This window comes from Neovison vison, chromosome 11, assembly GCF_020171115.1.
Source record: "Neovison vison isolate M4711 chromosome 11, ASM_NN_V1, whole genome shotgun sequence".
NCBI classification, from domain to species: Eukaryota; Metazoa; Chordata; class Mammalia; order Carnivora; family Mustelidae; genus Neogale; species Neogale vison.
The window spans coordinates 210,249,359-210,263,417 of NC_058101.1; the positions used below are offsets into that span (position 1 = coordinate 210,249,359).

Below are 14,059 nucleotides of genomic sequence, written 5' to 3' on the forward strand. Positions count from 1 at the left end.
GGGTTCCAATTTCTGTTGTGCCAACTTCAGAGCTAAATAAATGTATGAGCCTTCATTTCTTATCTGCAAAATAGACGAAATAACAAAAGTGACCAGACTTCATGGGTGTAGAGAAACAGTTGCATATCCTGACAATAAAACAATGTTGCCGTCCCTCTGTGTGAATAAATGTCTACAAAAACAGGGATTGAGAAAGTCCAGGTTAGGAAAATGTCTCAGGACACAGAGAGTCTAGTGCTGCAGGGCCCCACTTACCTGAAGGGCCTAAAATAGTCAACTCATAAAATCAAGGGCTAGAGGGGAGTTACTAGGAGCCTGGGGTGAGCAGGCATGGGGTGTTACTAACCAACTTTCAAAAAGTTTCATTTTACTAAGATGAACAAGCCCCAGACACAAGATACACAACATCGAGCCTCTAAGTCAGCAGTAATGTGGACTTACAGATGACTAAGAGGATAGACCTCATGAGAAGTGTTTTATTACAACAAAATAGAATAAAACTCTCCAAAAGAAGGGCAGGAGGGAGAAAAGGTCTCAGTAAAAACAAGTCTCTATGTTGGGAATAGGAGACCTAAATTTCCCCGATCCCAGAAGATCAGCTAGACAGTTGTCAAACCACTCCGAACGCCTACAAACCCAACAGGAGATGGAAGAGAAGAGCAGCGACTCTAGGAACAGAAAATCGACCACTTTCTGGAAGGCGGGACGCGCGGAGACGTGAATCCGAAGCCCCGGGAAGACAGACCCGGAGGGAGGGAGCCTCCGTCAGCCGCTCCCGGCCAGCAGCAGAGCAGCAGAGCACAAAATCGGAACTTCTAGAAGTCTGCTCCACGGAGGGACAGGACTTCAGAGACTAAGCAGGGGTCCAGCCCTCCCGGGGACAGCGCGGTCTCGGGTCCCCGGGGTCACAGAAACACGGGGAGTACCTGAGTGCAGCAGAGCTGCCGCATATTGGAGCAGAGACGGAGCGGAGGAGGTGCCCTAAACTGCCATCCCCGGCAGCGCTGGGACCGAGCAGGGACCCCACAGGTGGCAGATCTGGGGAGACCCTCTCCTTTCTCCTCTGGAGGAGGTACAGGAGTGTGAGGCAGGAATCTGCCCAGTCTGACTCCACATGCGGCCGCGGGCCAGAGACAGAGACGCTCGGTCACGGGCCGGGGGAGCCCGGAGCGCGGCCAGGGACCAGGGAGACGGGAGGGACGGACGGCTCATCCCGGAGGGCACACGGAGGAGCGGCCCGAGCTCTCGGCTCCTTCCGCTGGAGACTGGGCGGCCGCCATCTTCTCCGCGTCCTCCGGACTCTACGGAAAGCGCGCAGGGAACCAAAGCTCCGAGCGCGAACCGGAGCAGGTGACTTAGCCCCGCCCCCGGCAAGGGCGCGCACTTCCGCCTCCGGCAAAGACACGTGAGAATCCCGGCAACAGGCACCACGTGCGGGAGATCGGCAAGACCAGCAGCCAGACCGCGCTCACTGATGGAGCACAACAGAGGGACTCCGCGGGGAAAGCGGCGCATACAATTCATGGCTTTTTCCCATGATCATTTAGTCTTACAAAGGTAAGTTTTTTAATTGTATTTTTTTCTTATTCTATCTTTTTTCCTAATTTTTTCTCTTTTCTATTTGACCTATTTTATCTCTTTTATCTAATCAATATCTTTTTTAAAATTATTTTTAAATTTCCTTTGTTAAAGTTATATTCTATCCCTTAATTGTATTTAGTCTTTTGGGGTTTTGTTGTTGTTGTTGTTGTTTGTATACATACCAGTTTTTCTTCCTTTAAAATTTTGGGATACAGTTTCTTCTAACAGACCAAAACATACCCTAAATTTAGCATATGGCTTTCTTCTAGTCTCCAGGCTGATCATATTTTCCCCTTTGTTTTTTCTTTTTTCACCCAACTTCTTAACAATTCCTTTTTTAATATCTATTTTTAATATTCATCTTTACAGTCATATTCCATCCCTTCATCATTTTTACCCTTTTGTGTGTGTGTGTTTGTGTGTGTGTATAAAGTTTTTATTTCTTTAAAATTTTGGGAGGCAATTTCATCTAACACACCAAAATAAACCCAAAATCAAGTATGTGCCTCTTCCTTATTCACCAGCCTAATCATATCTTTTTATTCTTTCTTTCTTCTTCCCCCAGTTTTGGGTCTCTTCTGATTTCGTTAGTGTATATTTTTCTGGGGTTGTTGTTATCCTTTTAGTATTTCATTCTCTTCTTCATCTATTCTTATCTGGATAAAATAACAATGTGGAAAAACTCACCTCAAAAAAGAAACAGAGGCAGTACTGACTGCTAGGAACCTAATGAATATGGACATTGTGAGATGTCAGAACTAGAGTTCAGAATGACAAAAAGTGCCAGCAGGGATTGAAAAAAGCATAGAAGATACTAGGGAATCCCATTCTGTAGAAATAAAATCCCTTTCTAGAGAAATAAAAGAACAAAAATCTAACCAAGTTGAAATAAAAAAGATTTAACAAGGTGCAATCAAAAATGGAGGCTCTTACTTCTAGGATAAATGAAGCAGAAAAGAGAATTAGTGATACAGAGGACCAAATGATGCAGAAAAAAGAAGCTGAGCAAAAGAGATGAGTAACTACTGGACCATGAGGGGAGAATTCGAGAGATAAGTGATACCACAAGATGAAACAATATTAGAATAATTGGGATCCCAGAAGAAGAAGAAAGAGAGAAAGTGGCAGAAGTTACATTGGACCGAATTATAGCAGAGAACTTCCATAATTGGGGGAAGGGGACAAGCATCAAAATCCAGGAGGTGCAAAGAACCTCCCTCAAAATCAATAAAAATAGGTCCACATCACATCATCTGATAGTAAAACTTACAAGTTTCAGAGACAAAGAGAAAATGCTGAAAGCAGCTCGGGAGAAGAAGTCTGTAACATACAATGGTAGAAATATTAGATTGGCAGCAGACTTTTTCACAGAGACCTGTAAGGCCAGAAAGGACCAGCATGATATATTCAGAGCACTAAATGAGAAAAATATGCAGCCAAGAATACTCTATCCAGCTGTGCTGTCATTGAAAGTAAAAAGAGAAATAAAAAGTTTCCAGGACAAACAAAAACTAAAAGAATTTGCAAACACCAAACCATCCCTACAGAAAATATTGAAAGGGATCCTCTAAGCAAAGAGAGAGCTTAAAAGTAGTAGACCAGAAAGGAACAGAGATAATATACAATAACAGTCACCTTATACCTTATACAATACTTATACCTTATATAATACAATGGCACTAAATTTATATCTTTCAATAGTTACCCTGAATGTAAATGGCTAAATGCTCTAACCAAAACACACAGGGTATTAGAATGAATAAAAAAATAGGACCCATCAATGTGCTGTCTGCAAGAAACTCATTTTAGACTCAAAGACACCTCCAGATTTAAAGTGAGGGGGTAGAAAACAATTTACCATGATAATGGACATTAAAAGAAAGCTGGGGTGGTAATCCTTATATCAGATCAATTAGATTTTAAGCCAAAGACTATAATAAGGGATGAGGAAGGACATTATATCATCCTTAAAGGGTCTGTCCAACAAGAAGATCTAACAATTTTAAATATTTATGCTCCTAACATGGGAGCAGCCAGTTCTATAAACCAATTAACAAAATCTAAGAAACATATTGACAATAATACAATGATAGTAGAGGACATTAACACCCTCATCACTGAAATGGACAGATCATCCAAACAAAAGATCAACAAGGAAATAAAGGTCTTAAATAACACACTGGACCAGATGGACATCATAGGTATATTCAGAACATTCTATCCCAAAACAACAGAATACACATTCTCCTCTAGTGCACATGGAACATTCTCCAGAAGATATCACACCCTGGGTCACAAATCAGGTCTTAACTGGTAACAAAAGACTGGGGTCATTCTCTGCATATTTTCAGACCACAATGCTCTGAAGCTAGAACTCAATCACAAGAGGAAAGTTGGAAAGAACTCAAATACATGGAAACTAAAGAGCATCCTACTAAAGAATAAATGGGTCAACCAGGAAATTAAAGAAGAATTTAAAAAATTCATGGAAAAAATGAAAAGGAAAACACAACTGTTCAGAATCTTTGATATGCAGTAAAGGCAGTCCGGAGAGGAAAGCATATAGCAATATAAGCCTTTCTCAAGAAACAAGAAATGTCTCAAATACACAACCTAACCCTACACCTAAGATGTAGGTGTAACCCTACACCTAAGAGCTGGAGGAAAAAAAACAGCAAATAAAGCTTAACCCAGCAGGAGAAGAGAAATAATAATAAAGATTAGAACAGAAATCAATGAAATAGAAACCAAAAAAACAACAGAACAGATCAATGAAACTAGGCATTGGTTCCTTGAAAGATTTAATAAGATTGATAAACCCCAGGCCAGACTTATCAAAAAGAAAGAAGGATACAAGTTAAGAAAATCCTGAATGAAAGAGCAGAGATCACAACAAACACCAAATAAATTCAAACAATTATAAGAACATATTATCAGCAACTATATGCCAGCAAATTCGACAATCTGGAAGAAATGGATGCATTCCAAGAGACACATAAACTACCAAAACTGAACCAAGAAAAACAGAAAACATGAACAGACCCATAACCTGTAAGAAGATTGAAGCAGTTGTGCTCGCTTCGGCAGCACATATACTAAAAAAAGAAGATTGAAGCAGTCATCAAAAATCTCCCAACAAACAAAAGCCCAGGGCCATATGGCTTCCCAGGGGAATTCTACAAAACATTTAAAAAGAATAAATACCTATTCTCCTGAAACTGTTTCAAGAAATAGAAATGGAAGGAAAACTTCCAAACTCATTTTATGAGGCCATCATGACCTTGAACCCAAAACCAGACAAAGACCCAATAGAAAAGGAGAATAATAGACCAATTTCCCTGATGAACATAGATGTAAAAATTCTTACCAAAATACTAGCCAATAGGACTCAACAGTACATTAAAGGATTATTCACTAGGACCAAGTGGGATTTATTCCAGAGCTGCAAGGTTGGTTCAACATCTGCAAATCAATCAATGTGATATAATACAATAATAAAAGAAAGAACAAGAACCATATGATACTCTAAATAGATGCTGAAAAAGCATTTGACAAAATATAGCATCCTTTCTTGATCAAAACTCTTCTAAGTGTAGGGAAGGAGAGTGCATACCTCAATATCATCAAAGCCATCTATGAAAACCCCAACGAATATCATTCTCAATGGGGAAAAACTGAGAGTTTTTTTCCCTAAGGTCAGGAACATGGCAGGGATGTCCACTATCACCACTGCTATTCAACATAGTACTAGAAGTCCTAGCCTCAACAATCAGACAACAAAAAGAAATAAAAGGCATTTGAATCAGCAAAGAAGTCAAACTCTCACTCTTTGCAGATGATATGACACTTTCTGTGGAAAACCCAAAAGATTCCACTCCAAAACTGCTAGAACTCATACAGGAATTCACTAAAGTGTCAGGATATATAGTCAATGCATAGAAGTCAGTTGCATTTCTATATACCAACTACAAGACAGGAAAAAGAAAAATTAAGGAGTTGATCCCATTTACAGTTTCACCCAAAACCCTAAGATACCTAGGAATAAACCTAACCAAAGTGACAAAGAATCTGTACTCAGAAAACTATAAAGTACTCATGAAAGAAATTGAGGAAGCCACAAAGAAATGGAAAAATGCTTTATGCCTATGGATTGGAAGAACAAATACTGTGAAAATATGCTACCTAGAGCAATCTACACATTTAATACAATCCCTATCAAAATACCATTGATTTTTTTTCAAAGAAATGTACCTTTAAATGGATTATTTAATCCTAAAATTTATATGGAAACAGAAAGTACCCCAAATAGCTAGAGGAATGTTGAAAAAGAAAGCCAAAGTTGGTGGTATCATAATTCCAGACTTCAAGTTTTATTACAAAGCTGTCATCTTCAAGACAGTATGGTACTGGCACAAAATAGACACATAGATCTATGGAACACAATAGAGAGACTAGAAATAGACCCTCAACTCTATGGTCAACTAATCTTTGACAAAGTAGGAAAGAATGTCCAATGGAAAAAAGACAGCCTCTTCAATAAATGGTGTTGGGAACACAGGACAGCCACATGCAGAAGAATGAAACTGGACCATTTCCTTACACCACACACAGAAATAGACTCCAAATGGATGAAAGACCTCATGTAAGAAAGGAATCCATCAAAATCCTTGAGGAGAACACAGGCAGCCACCTCTTTGACCTCAGCCACAGCACCTTCTTCCTAGAAATATTGCCAAAGGCAAGGGAATGAAGGGCAAAAATGAACTATTGGGACTTCATAAAGCTCAGAAGCTTTTGCACAGCCAAGGAAACAGTCAACTAAACCAAAAGACAACAGACAGAATGGGAGAAGATATTTGCAATTGACACATCAGATAAAGGGCTAGTGTCCAAAATCTATAAGGAACATATCAAACTCAACACCCAAAGAACAAATAATCCAATCAAGAAATGGGCAGAAGACATGAACAGACATTTCTGCAAAGAAGACATCCAAATGGCCAACAACAGACACATTAAAAAGTGCTCCATATCACTGATGATCAGAGAAATACAAATCAAAGCCACAATGAGATACCACCTCACAACAGTCAGAATGGCTAAAATTAACAAGTCAGGAAATGACAGTTTTTGGTGAGGATGCAAAGAAAGGGGAACCCTCCTACACTGTTGGTGGGAATGCAAGTTGGTGCAGCCACTCTGGAAAACAGCATGGAGGTTCCTCAAGAAGTTGAAAATAGAGCTACCCTCCAACCCAGCAATTGCACTACTGGGTATTTCCCCTAAAGATACAAACATAGTGATCTGAAGGGGCACGTGCATCCCAATGTTTATGGCGCAATGTCCACAATAGCCAAAGTATGGATAGAGCCTAGATGTCCATCAACAGATGAATGGGTAAAGAAGATGTGTGTGTGTGTGTGTGTGTGTGTGTGTGTGTAAATATATAATGGAATACGACGCAGCCATCAAAAATTGAGATCTTGCTATTTGCGATGACATGGATGGAACTAGAGGGTATTATGCTAAGCAAAATAAGCCAATCAGAGAAAGACAATTATCATGATCTCACTTATATGAGGAATTTGAGAGGTAAGGCAGGGATTTGTGGGGGAAAGAAGGGTTAAATGAAACAAGATGAGACTGGGGAGGGAGACAAAATGTAAGAGACTCTTAATCTCACAAAACTAACTGAGGTTGTGGGGGGAAGTTGGGGGAGGGAGAGGGTGGCTGGGTGGGAGAGGGTGGCTGGGTGATGGACACTGAGGAGGGTGTGTGTTATGGTGAGTGCCGTGCATTGGGTAAGCCTGATGATTCACTGACCTGTACCCCTGAAACAAATAATACATTATATGCCATACAAAAGAATAAAAAATAAAATACTTTTTATTCAAGTATAAAAATTCTATGTTACTATCACAAACATTACATTCACAAGGCGAGTGATATGCTATTTCAGAAAAACACCTTAGGGGAAAAGAATCATTTGTTCTAGAAAAAAAGGAATCCATCCAGCCTAAAGTTGGATGGCACCTGGTTATGGCTCCAGAGGTGCATCTGCAAACCTGATGCTCTAAGGTTATAGGAAAAACAAAATGTTGCAAAACGATTCAACAGGTGCATAACAAAATGTGCCAGACTCACCACAGGTCCGAACACATGTGATTCCTTCCTTTAAGCTTTTGTCTGGCATGGAGCTGACATGCCTATTAGTATCAGACAAGCCTATTACAAGAGGAAATTCTACATATGTTTTCTATTGGATAGACCCTCAGATTCGTGTTGACAAAAATGAGAATGCCAGGGAGTCTGTGGGGAAAGATGCACAGTGACTCACGTGCATGGATACAGTTAGTAATAGATGCAAGAGTGAGGGAAAGTAAACTAATGCCGTCCCTTCCTGCTTCTTGAAATCATTTCGCCTATGATCTCAGAGTGAATATTAACCAAGTGAAATTTTGTCAGAATTTCCCACACTTCTAAATAACACTCTGGGGTTGGTCATTGTCTTCAAAAATCATCACATCAGGGGGAGCCAACTTAAAAAATTCTGGATTCAACAAAAGTTAGCATGCTTCTTTTCTAAAGGGGCTTCTCAGGATACTGAAATTAAGTATGAGAAAATGTATTCTGCTTACTTAAGAGAAGACAAAGTATATAAAAGCCTCCAAACTTACATATCCAGGAAGCCCCTTCTCACCAACTATCCAGGGCAGCTAGAACTCTATGGACCGATTTTTAGAAACACTGTATTGTAGGTACTTAACAGGTCTTATCTTTGAAAGTGAAAAGTATAAAAATCAAATTCTAGACCTAATTTTCATTTTCATTGTCAGTCTTGCCGGTTATTTAAAACAGGTATGCATGTTAGACATATCTGTCCATAATTTCTGCTCACTGACTTTTGTTTAAACCTCTGGAGCCACAGTGAATAAATGCAATAAATCCAAAAATTTTGTTCTGAAAACAGCTCTTATTTTTGTGTTCGGTCCCATCTTCCCTTTCTTCTATTCACCAAAATCTCAGATTTCACACATTTTATCATTCTTTTAACACATTTCTATTGAACACCTATGTGCTACTTCACTCTAGGTATCCAAGATGCAAATGTTAATAAAAAGTTAAAATTTATCAAGGTCCCAACCTAATCTAAGTTGATTTTTTTGGAAAGAACTCTTAGAAGAAAATTCCAGAAAAAAGAAGTTATTAATACCTTCTCATTGACAGGTAAATTTAGAACATCTTAGATTAATTGTGTTGAACAACTTTGACAATTGTTAGTAGTTGGAAAGTGTAAGAAATAACAGAGAACTGAATTTGTGTAAGATCAAGATATATTGTACATTGATAATAAATACCTAAGTTGCAAAATTTAAGTTACACAGTAAAAGTAGCATATCTTGTGTTTTAAATAGAACAGGGAAAATAAATGTTTCAGTTCTTCAATGCTTAGCTCTTCTGAAAAGCTCATCAGTCAAATTTCTGATTTCCAAAGACATTTCATTTGTCACCATATACTTGACTTTAACGACCGTGATCTGAAAAGTCTTTTGAGGTGAGTGAACTATTTCTAAATATGGTTCTGTTTTAACAAGAACTATTTCCAAATTTGGTTTCCCTAAATAATAGCTGTGCATTAATTTAATATTGGTACCATAATTATTTCTGATTTAAAAAAAAAAACTGAAGGGGCACTTGGTGGCTTAGTGGGTTAAAGCCTCTGTCTTTGGCTCAGGTCATGATCTCAGGGTCCTGGGATCGAGCCTCACATCGGGCTCTCTGCTCAGCAGGGAGCCTGCTTCCCCCTCTCTGTGTGCCCCCCTCTCTGCCTACTTATGATCTCTGTCAAATAAATAAATAAATAAAATCTTTTTAAAAAATGAAGAAAACACCTCAGGTGACTTAAAGTTCAAAGCAGAATCCAAAATAAGATATGTAAAATCTGTCTATGCATTACAGGAGATATAAACCATCTGGATAGAGAGATCCCACATCTTTCCTCAACCCATACTGGTTGACTTCTATCAAATCTAATGAAGAAACCAATTTCTCCATTAGGAATTTTCTGAATCAATAGATGGATCAATATAGATGGAGATAGATGATAGATAGATGATAGGTAGATAGAGAATCTGCCTCTTTGTTGAACGCAGAAATCCAGGTTGGAGCAGTGAAGGACAGGAAACGCTAGCAGAGACAAGAGAGGAGGCTATGTCATGGCTGTGGAAACATGCGGCCATGTTTCCCTACCATGCCTTGGACCAAGAAGCAAGTTGGAGTATGAGGATGGAACGAGACATCATCTTTCAGTGTTCTCTGTGAGGATCCCAGGGTAATCCCAGACTTGTTCTCATTTTCCAGCTCTGACCACACAGCGAGGTCTCTGTGTCTTATGGTACAGCCTTTCCAGGGGGAGAGCATGGAAGTATGGCTAGCCTAATTAAGACAGAGAGGATGGGGCCCCTGGAATGACAGAGCAGTGCACCCCCAAACATTCACATCGCTTATGTGCTGGCTGCGGAGGCCAGAGATTTGGAAGTCATTCACCAGCCAGGAGGAGGGTGTGCATCCTGCCAGAGCCTGGGGGGGAACCGGTGGCAATCCACAGGGCACAGATGAGGTGGACACATCATGTCTCTTCCCCCCTTTTGCTGGGATGGCCATTCCTTAAGCCCTGGCATTTAACATTGTAAAGGCAGGAGAAGGAAGGAAGTAGTTGACTTTAATCCTAATGAATTGACACATCATGGATTTTCAAAGCTTCAACAATGAATACACAAAATTTTCTGAGACAGGCAAAATGGGGATTTGTTAAAAAAAATAATGATAGTATAAATGAAATTTCATGCTGTACATCTGAATTCATGAGCCTGGAATTCAATCTCCTATACACATTTTAGTTAATAATACAATATCCTTATCATACGGAGGTCTCTCTCCTGCTTCTCCCATTCAGCTTTTGTTTTGCTCACTGCCTCTTTCTCCTTACGGGTTTTCTTAATCATTAACAATTGACTACCTCCCATAAATAAAATTAATTCTTCCAGTGGTTTCCAGAGGAGGGTGCAAAACATTTTTCTAGAAAACCAAATTAGAATGATTTGAAGGTATTTCCTAACTTTAGGAAAAGAAAAAAAAAATGGTATTTGATCCAAGGAAAGAAATGAGAGGAAACTGTCAGGAGTAATTCTAATGTCCTTCAACATCTTTAGAATGGTGAGACTCAAGTTCTAACCCTATTCATAAATATCCCCAGTGCCCGGAGAAGGGCCTGGCACATCAAAGACACTCGAAAATACGTGTTGAAGGAATAAAGAGAAGCCACGTTCCCATGCATGAAAATCTGCCTTCCCTGCCTCGGCCTGACAATTGCTTATGGTCAGCCTTTTATGCACTGGGCACTGTGCAAAGTAGAAGGTTGTACTGATGAGCTCTTGGGGGCAAGAGGTAGTTCATCAATTAATGCATAACGTGTTAAATAAATCTGCTCTGCTATGGGAGAACAACACATTTTGCCTTTAGTGAAAGGCAAAAAAAAGGTTACTACTAGAAAAAGACGATACACAGAATTTATTAACTATTTTGTTTTGTTTTGTTTTCCCAAAATGAGTGCAGGTGTTCTAAATTGAACTCCCCAGCCTACACTTCACAGAAAGCCCTATTGGCTTCAGAGTAGATGGTTTGTTCCGGGAATCGAAGACAGCCAGCTCTGTCCACAATGGTATTTTGCGAAGCTCTTCTGAAAACCTCGGCAAGTGCCCCACTCCCCGCCGGCCCAGAGTTTCTTCCCCAGAGACACACAACTCTGGTTTCCTGCCCTTCACCCCTGCTACTTTCTCTCTCTTTGATAAGGAACTTTCTTCTTTTAATGCTCCCTTCTATGTGTCATTTGAGAAACATTAACACGAGTCCAGATAATGTGAGTCTGGGCAAATAGGCCACCCAGAGAAGGCAGGTACCAAGAACAAAAGATCCTGAGGGAATGCCCTGTGTTTTATTCACTTGGAAATCTCTCCCAGACCTTAGCATTGAGCTTATACTGTCCCCGAAATAAGTAACTTCCAGATAAGCCCACTGACTCTCTAATGAGTGAGTCTGTTGCCCACTCAGAAAGGATCTTTGATACTTAACTGGCCGCTCTCCATTTCAAGAAAGATGTGGTCCTCACACAGGAGACTGAAAGCCTACAAGGACAATTTGTGCTAACCCAGGCACTTGTGCCTAAGATGCCATCAAAGTGCACGGCTTGCACAGTGACATAGACATTGCCATCGTCAGAGAGATCAATGCACAGATGCTGTGAATTTTGGAATGTCTTTTGTTACCCTTTTGATTTTCACACATAATGTATCATTTCTGGGTCATTTTTTTTTCTTTTTATAGAAACAATTTCTAGACTCATCTCCTCAAACCTTGAGGCAATTTAGCACCACTAGAAATGCATCACAGACTAGATGGATCCCTCTAGCCTAAGGAAAGAACAGAAACTAATATTTCATATCATTTTTAGAGGCTGTATGTTAACAATTGTGCAACAAAGACCCCTAACAATGATTGGAACATAAGGCACTTCAAGGGGATGAGTAACCACAATGCCAGGACAAAGGGCCTTCAACTGGCAAGGGATCTTCAAACTGCGACCTGCCTTCAGAAGCACGACATAGAGGAAGGCATGCAACTTTTCCCATGAGGCAATTTAATTTCAGTCTTCCAAGGATGCTAAAATATCGTGGGAATCTGCCATTTGCCCAACAAGAGCGTTTCCTGTCCGACAAAGTAGAAACGGCAAAGCCTCCTCTTCACCACCCACCCACCATCCCTGCAGAAGCAGAAGCCAGGTCCACACTATTACAAAGGATGCATTTTGGAAAGAAACAGGTGGAGAGGGGATCTGGATGCTCAACGGCAGAACTTCTCCATAGGCTCTTCTCCCATTTTCTTTGTGTCTCCTTGTGTGTTCAGAGCCAGGAGGTCCTCTCCAGTCAGAAGCAGAAGTTTTTCAGTAACCCTCCTCTTGTGATCTTGGGAAAACTAGCTTGGTAATACGAAGTTCCAAAAAGCTCAGTGGTACCTATATTTACTTCTAGACTTTGTTTTCTGGTTTCCAGTAGTATTCTATCATGGTACCCGTGAAATCCCTGCTCATTCATGGAAGCTGCTCACAGGACTTACTTCTTTATTATTTTTCCCTAGAACATTATTTGATGGAGGCCGTGACTGGGCAATATTTTTGCAGGGGGAAATCAAGTTGGCAACCCTTGTTTCTTAAGCTTCTGCAGACACATACATGCCTTTGAAGACAAGTTATTGGAAGAGGCTTCTAATAATGAGATTTATACACACTTTTTCAAACAAGATACATGATCTTAAATGCTTGTTTTCAAGTGTGAGCCCTTCTGATTGGTTACGCCATCTGTCTCTAATAACTTACTGTGTTTGACATACATCAGGCAGTCCAGTGGCCGTTCACTTGCCTGCCCATTGAAATCACATGGGCACTTAAAAAAATCCAAATATTGAGGTAGCTGGAGGGATCCACTTCTTAAACACAAAACATGGTTTCTATGGGACAAAGCACTGGAGGATGAGAAGTTACTGCTTTGTTCTGGAAGAGGAAATAGTTCTGGAGACAGATGGTGGAGATGGTTGCACAACGTGAATGAGCTTAACGTCGCTGAACTGTGAAACGGTTAAGATGGTGAATTTTATGTTAAATACATTTTACCACAATTAAAGGTTTAAAAGAAAATCCTAACGCTCAGGCCATATTCCTAGTCAATTAATTCAGAATCTTTGGGGACAGTTAAGAGCACGGTGGCTGGCCACTCTCTAACTAGTGGCGATCAATGAACACGAACTCTCCACTCATTCTTTCCATGGAAGCATTTTTTTGGTGGAAGTGCATTAGGCAAAGAAGCAAGTGACCAGAGATGCCGAGGACTTTTTAAGTGAATTGGAAACATTGGGGAGCAGGAGAATGACCCCAAATAATAAATGCACTGGTTAATTTCTTAGAATTCACTGCGTTTATATTCTTAAAGTTGACAACTCTTCTCTGTATCAGTGATGATGAACTCACATGCTTCCTTTGGCCTCAAGGTTGTTGGTACCCCTTAGTAGCATCATAGTAGTTTTGTAGAACTGTATGCTCTAAGAGACCAAGGACAACTATAACTAAGAGACACAGACAGAGCTTTGCAGATCTATCAGACTTCAGAAATCCTCGAGTCTTCTATTTCAACTCCTTCTTTTACAGATGGGGAAACCAATAAACAGAGAAATAAACTGCATTACCCAAAGTCACTGTAGAGAGCATTAGTATTCACCCAGCCCTTAAAAAGGCATTTCTGTTGATGATGACCAAGTGGGCTAATGATGTCATCAACTATCACTTGCATTTTGAAACTGACAAGTTCGGGTATGCCTAAATAACCATGATTTATTGTTCCAGAAAACTACTTAGATGAATATTATTATT

General features: G+C 40.1%; 1 protein-coding gene across 1 annotated transcript in view; it reads right to left on the minus strand.

The window, feature by feature from the left end:
- CSMD1 (CUB and Sushi multiple domains 1) overlaps positions 1 to 14,059 on the minus strand; it is a 732,674-nt gene that overhangs the window by 566,823 nt on the left and 151,792 nt on the right. The window lies entirely within an intron of this gene.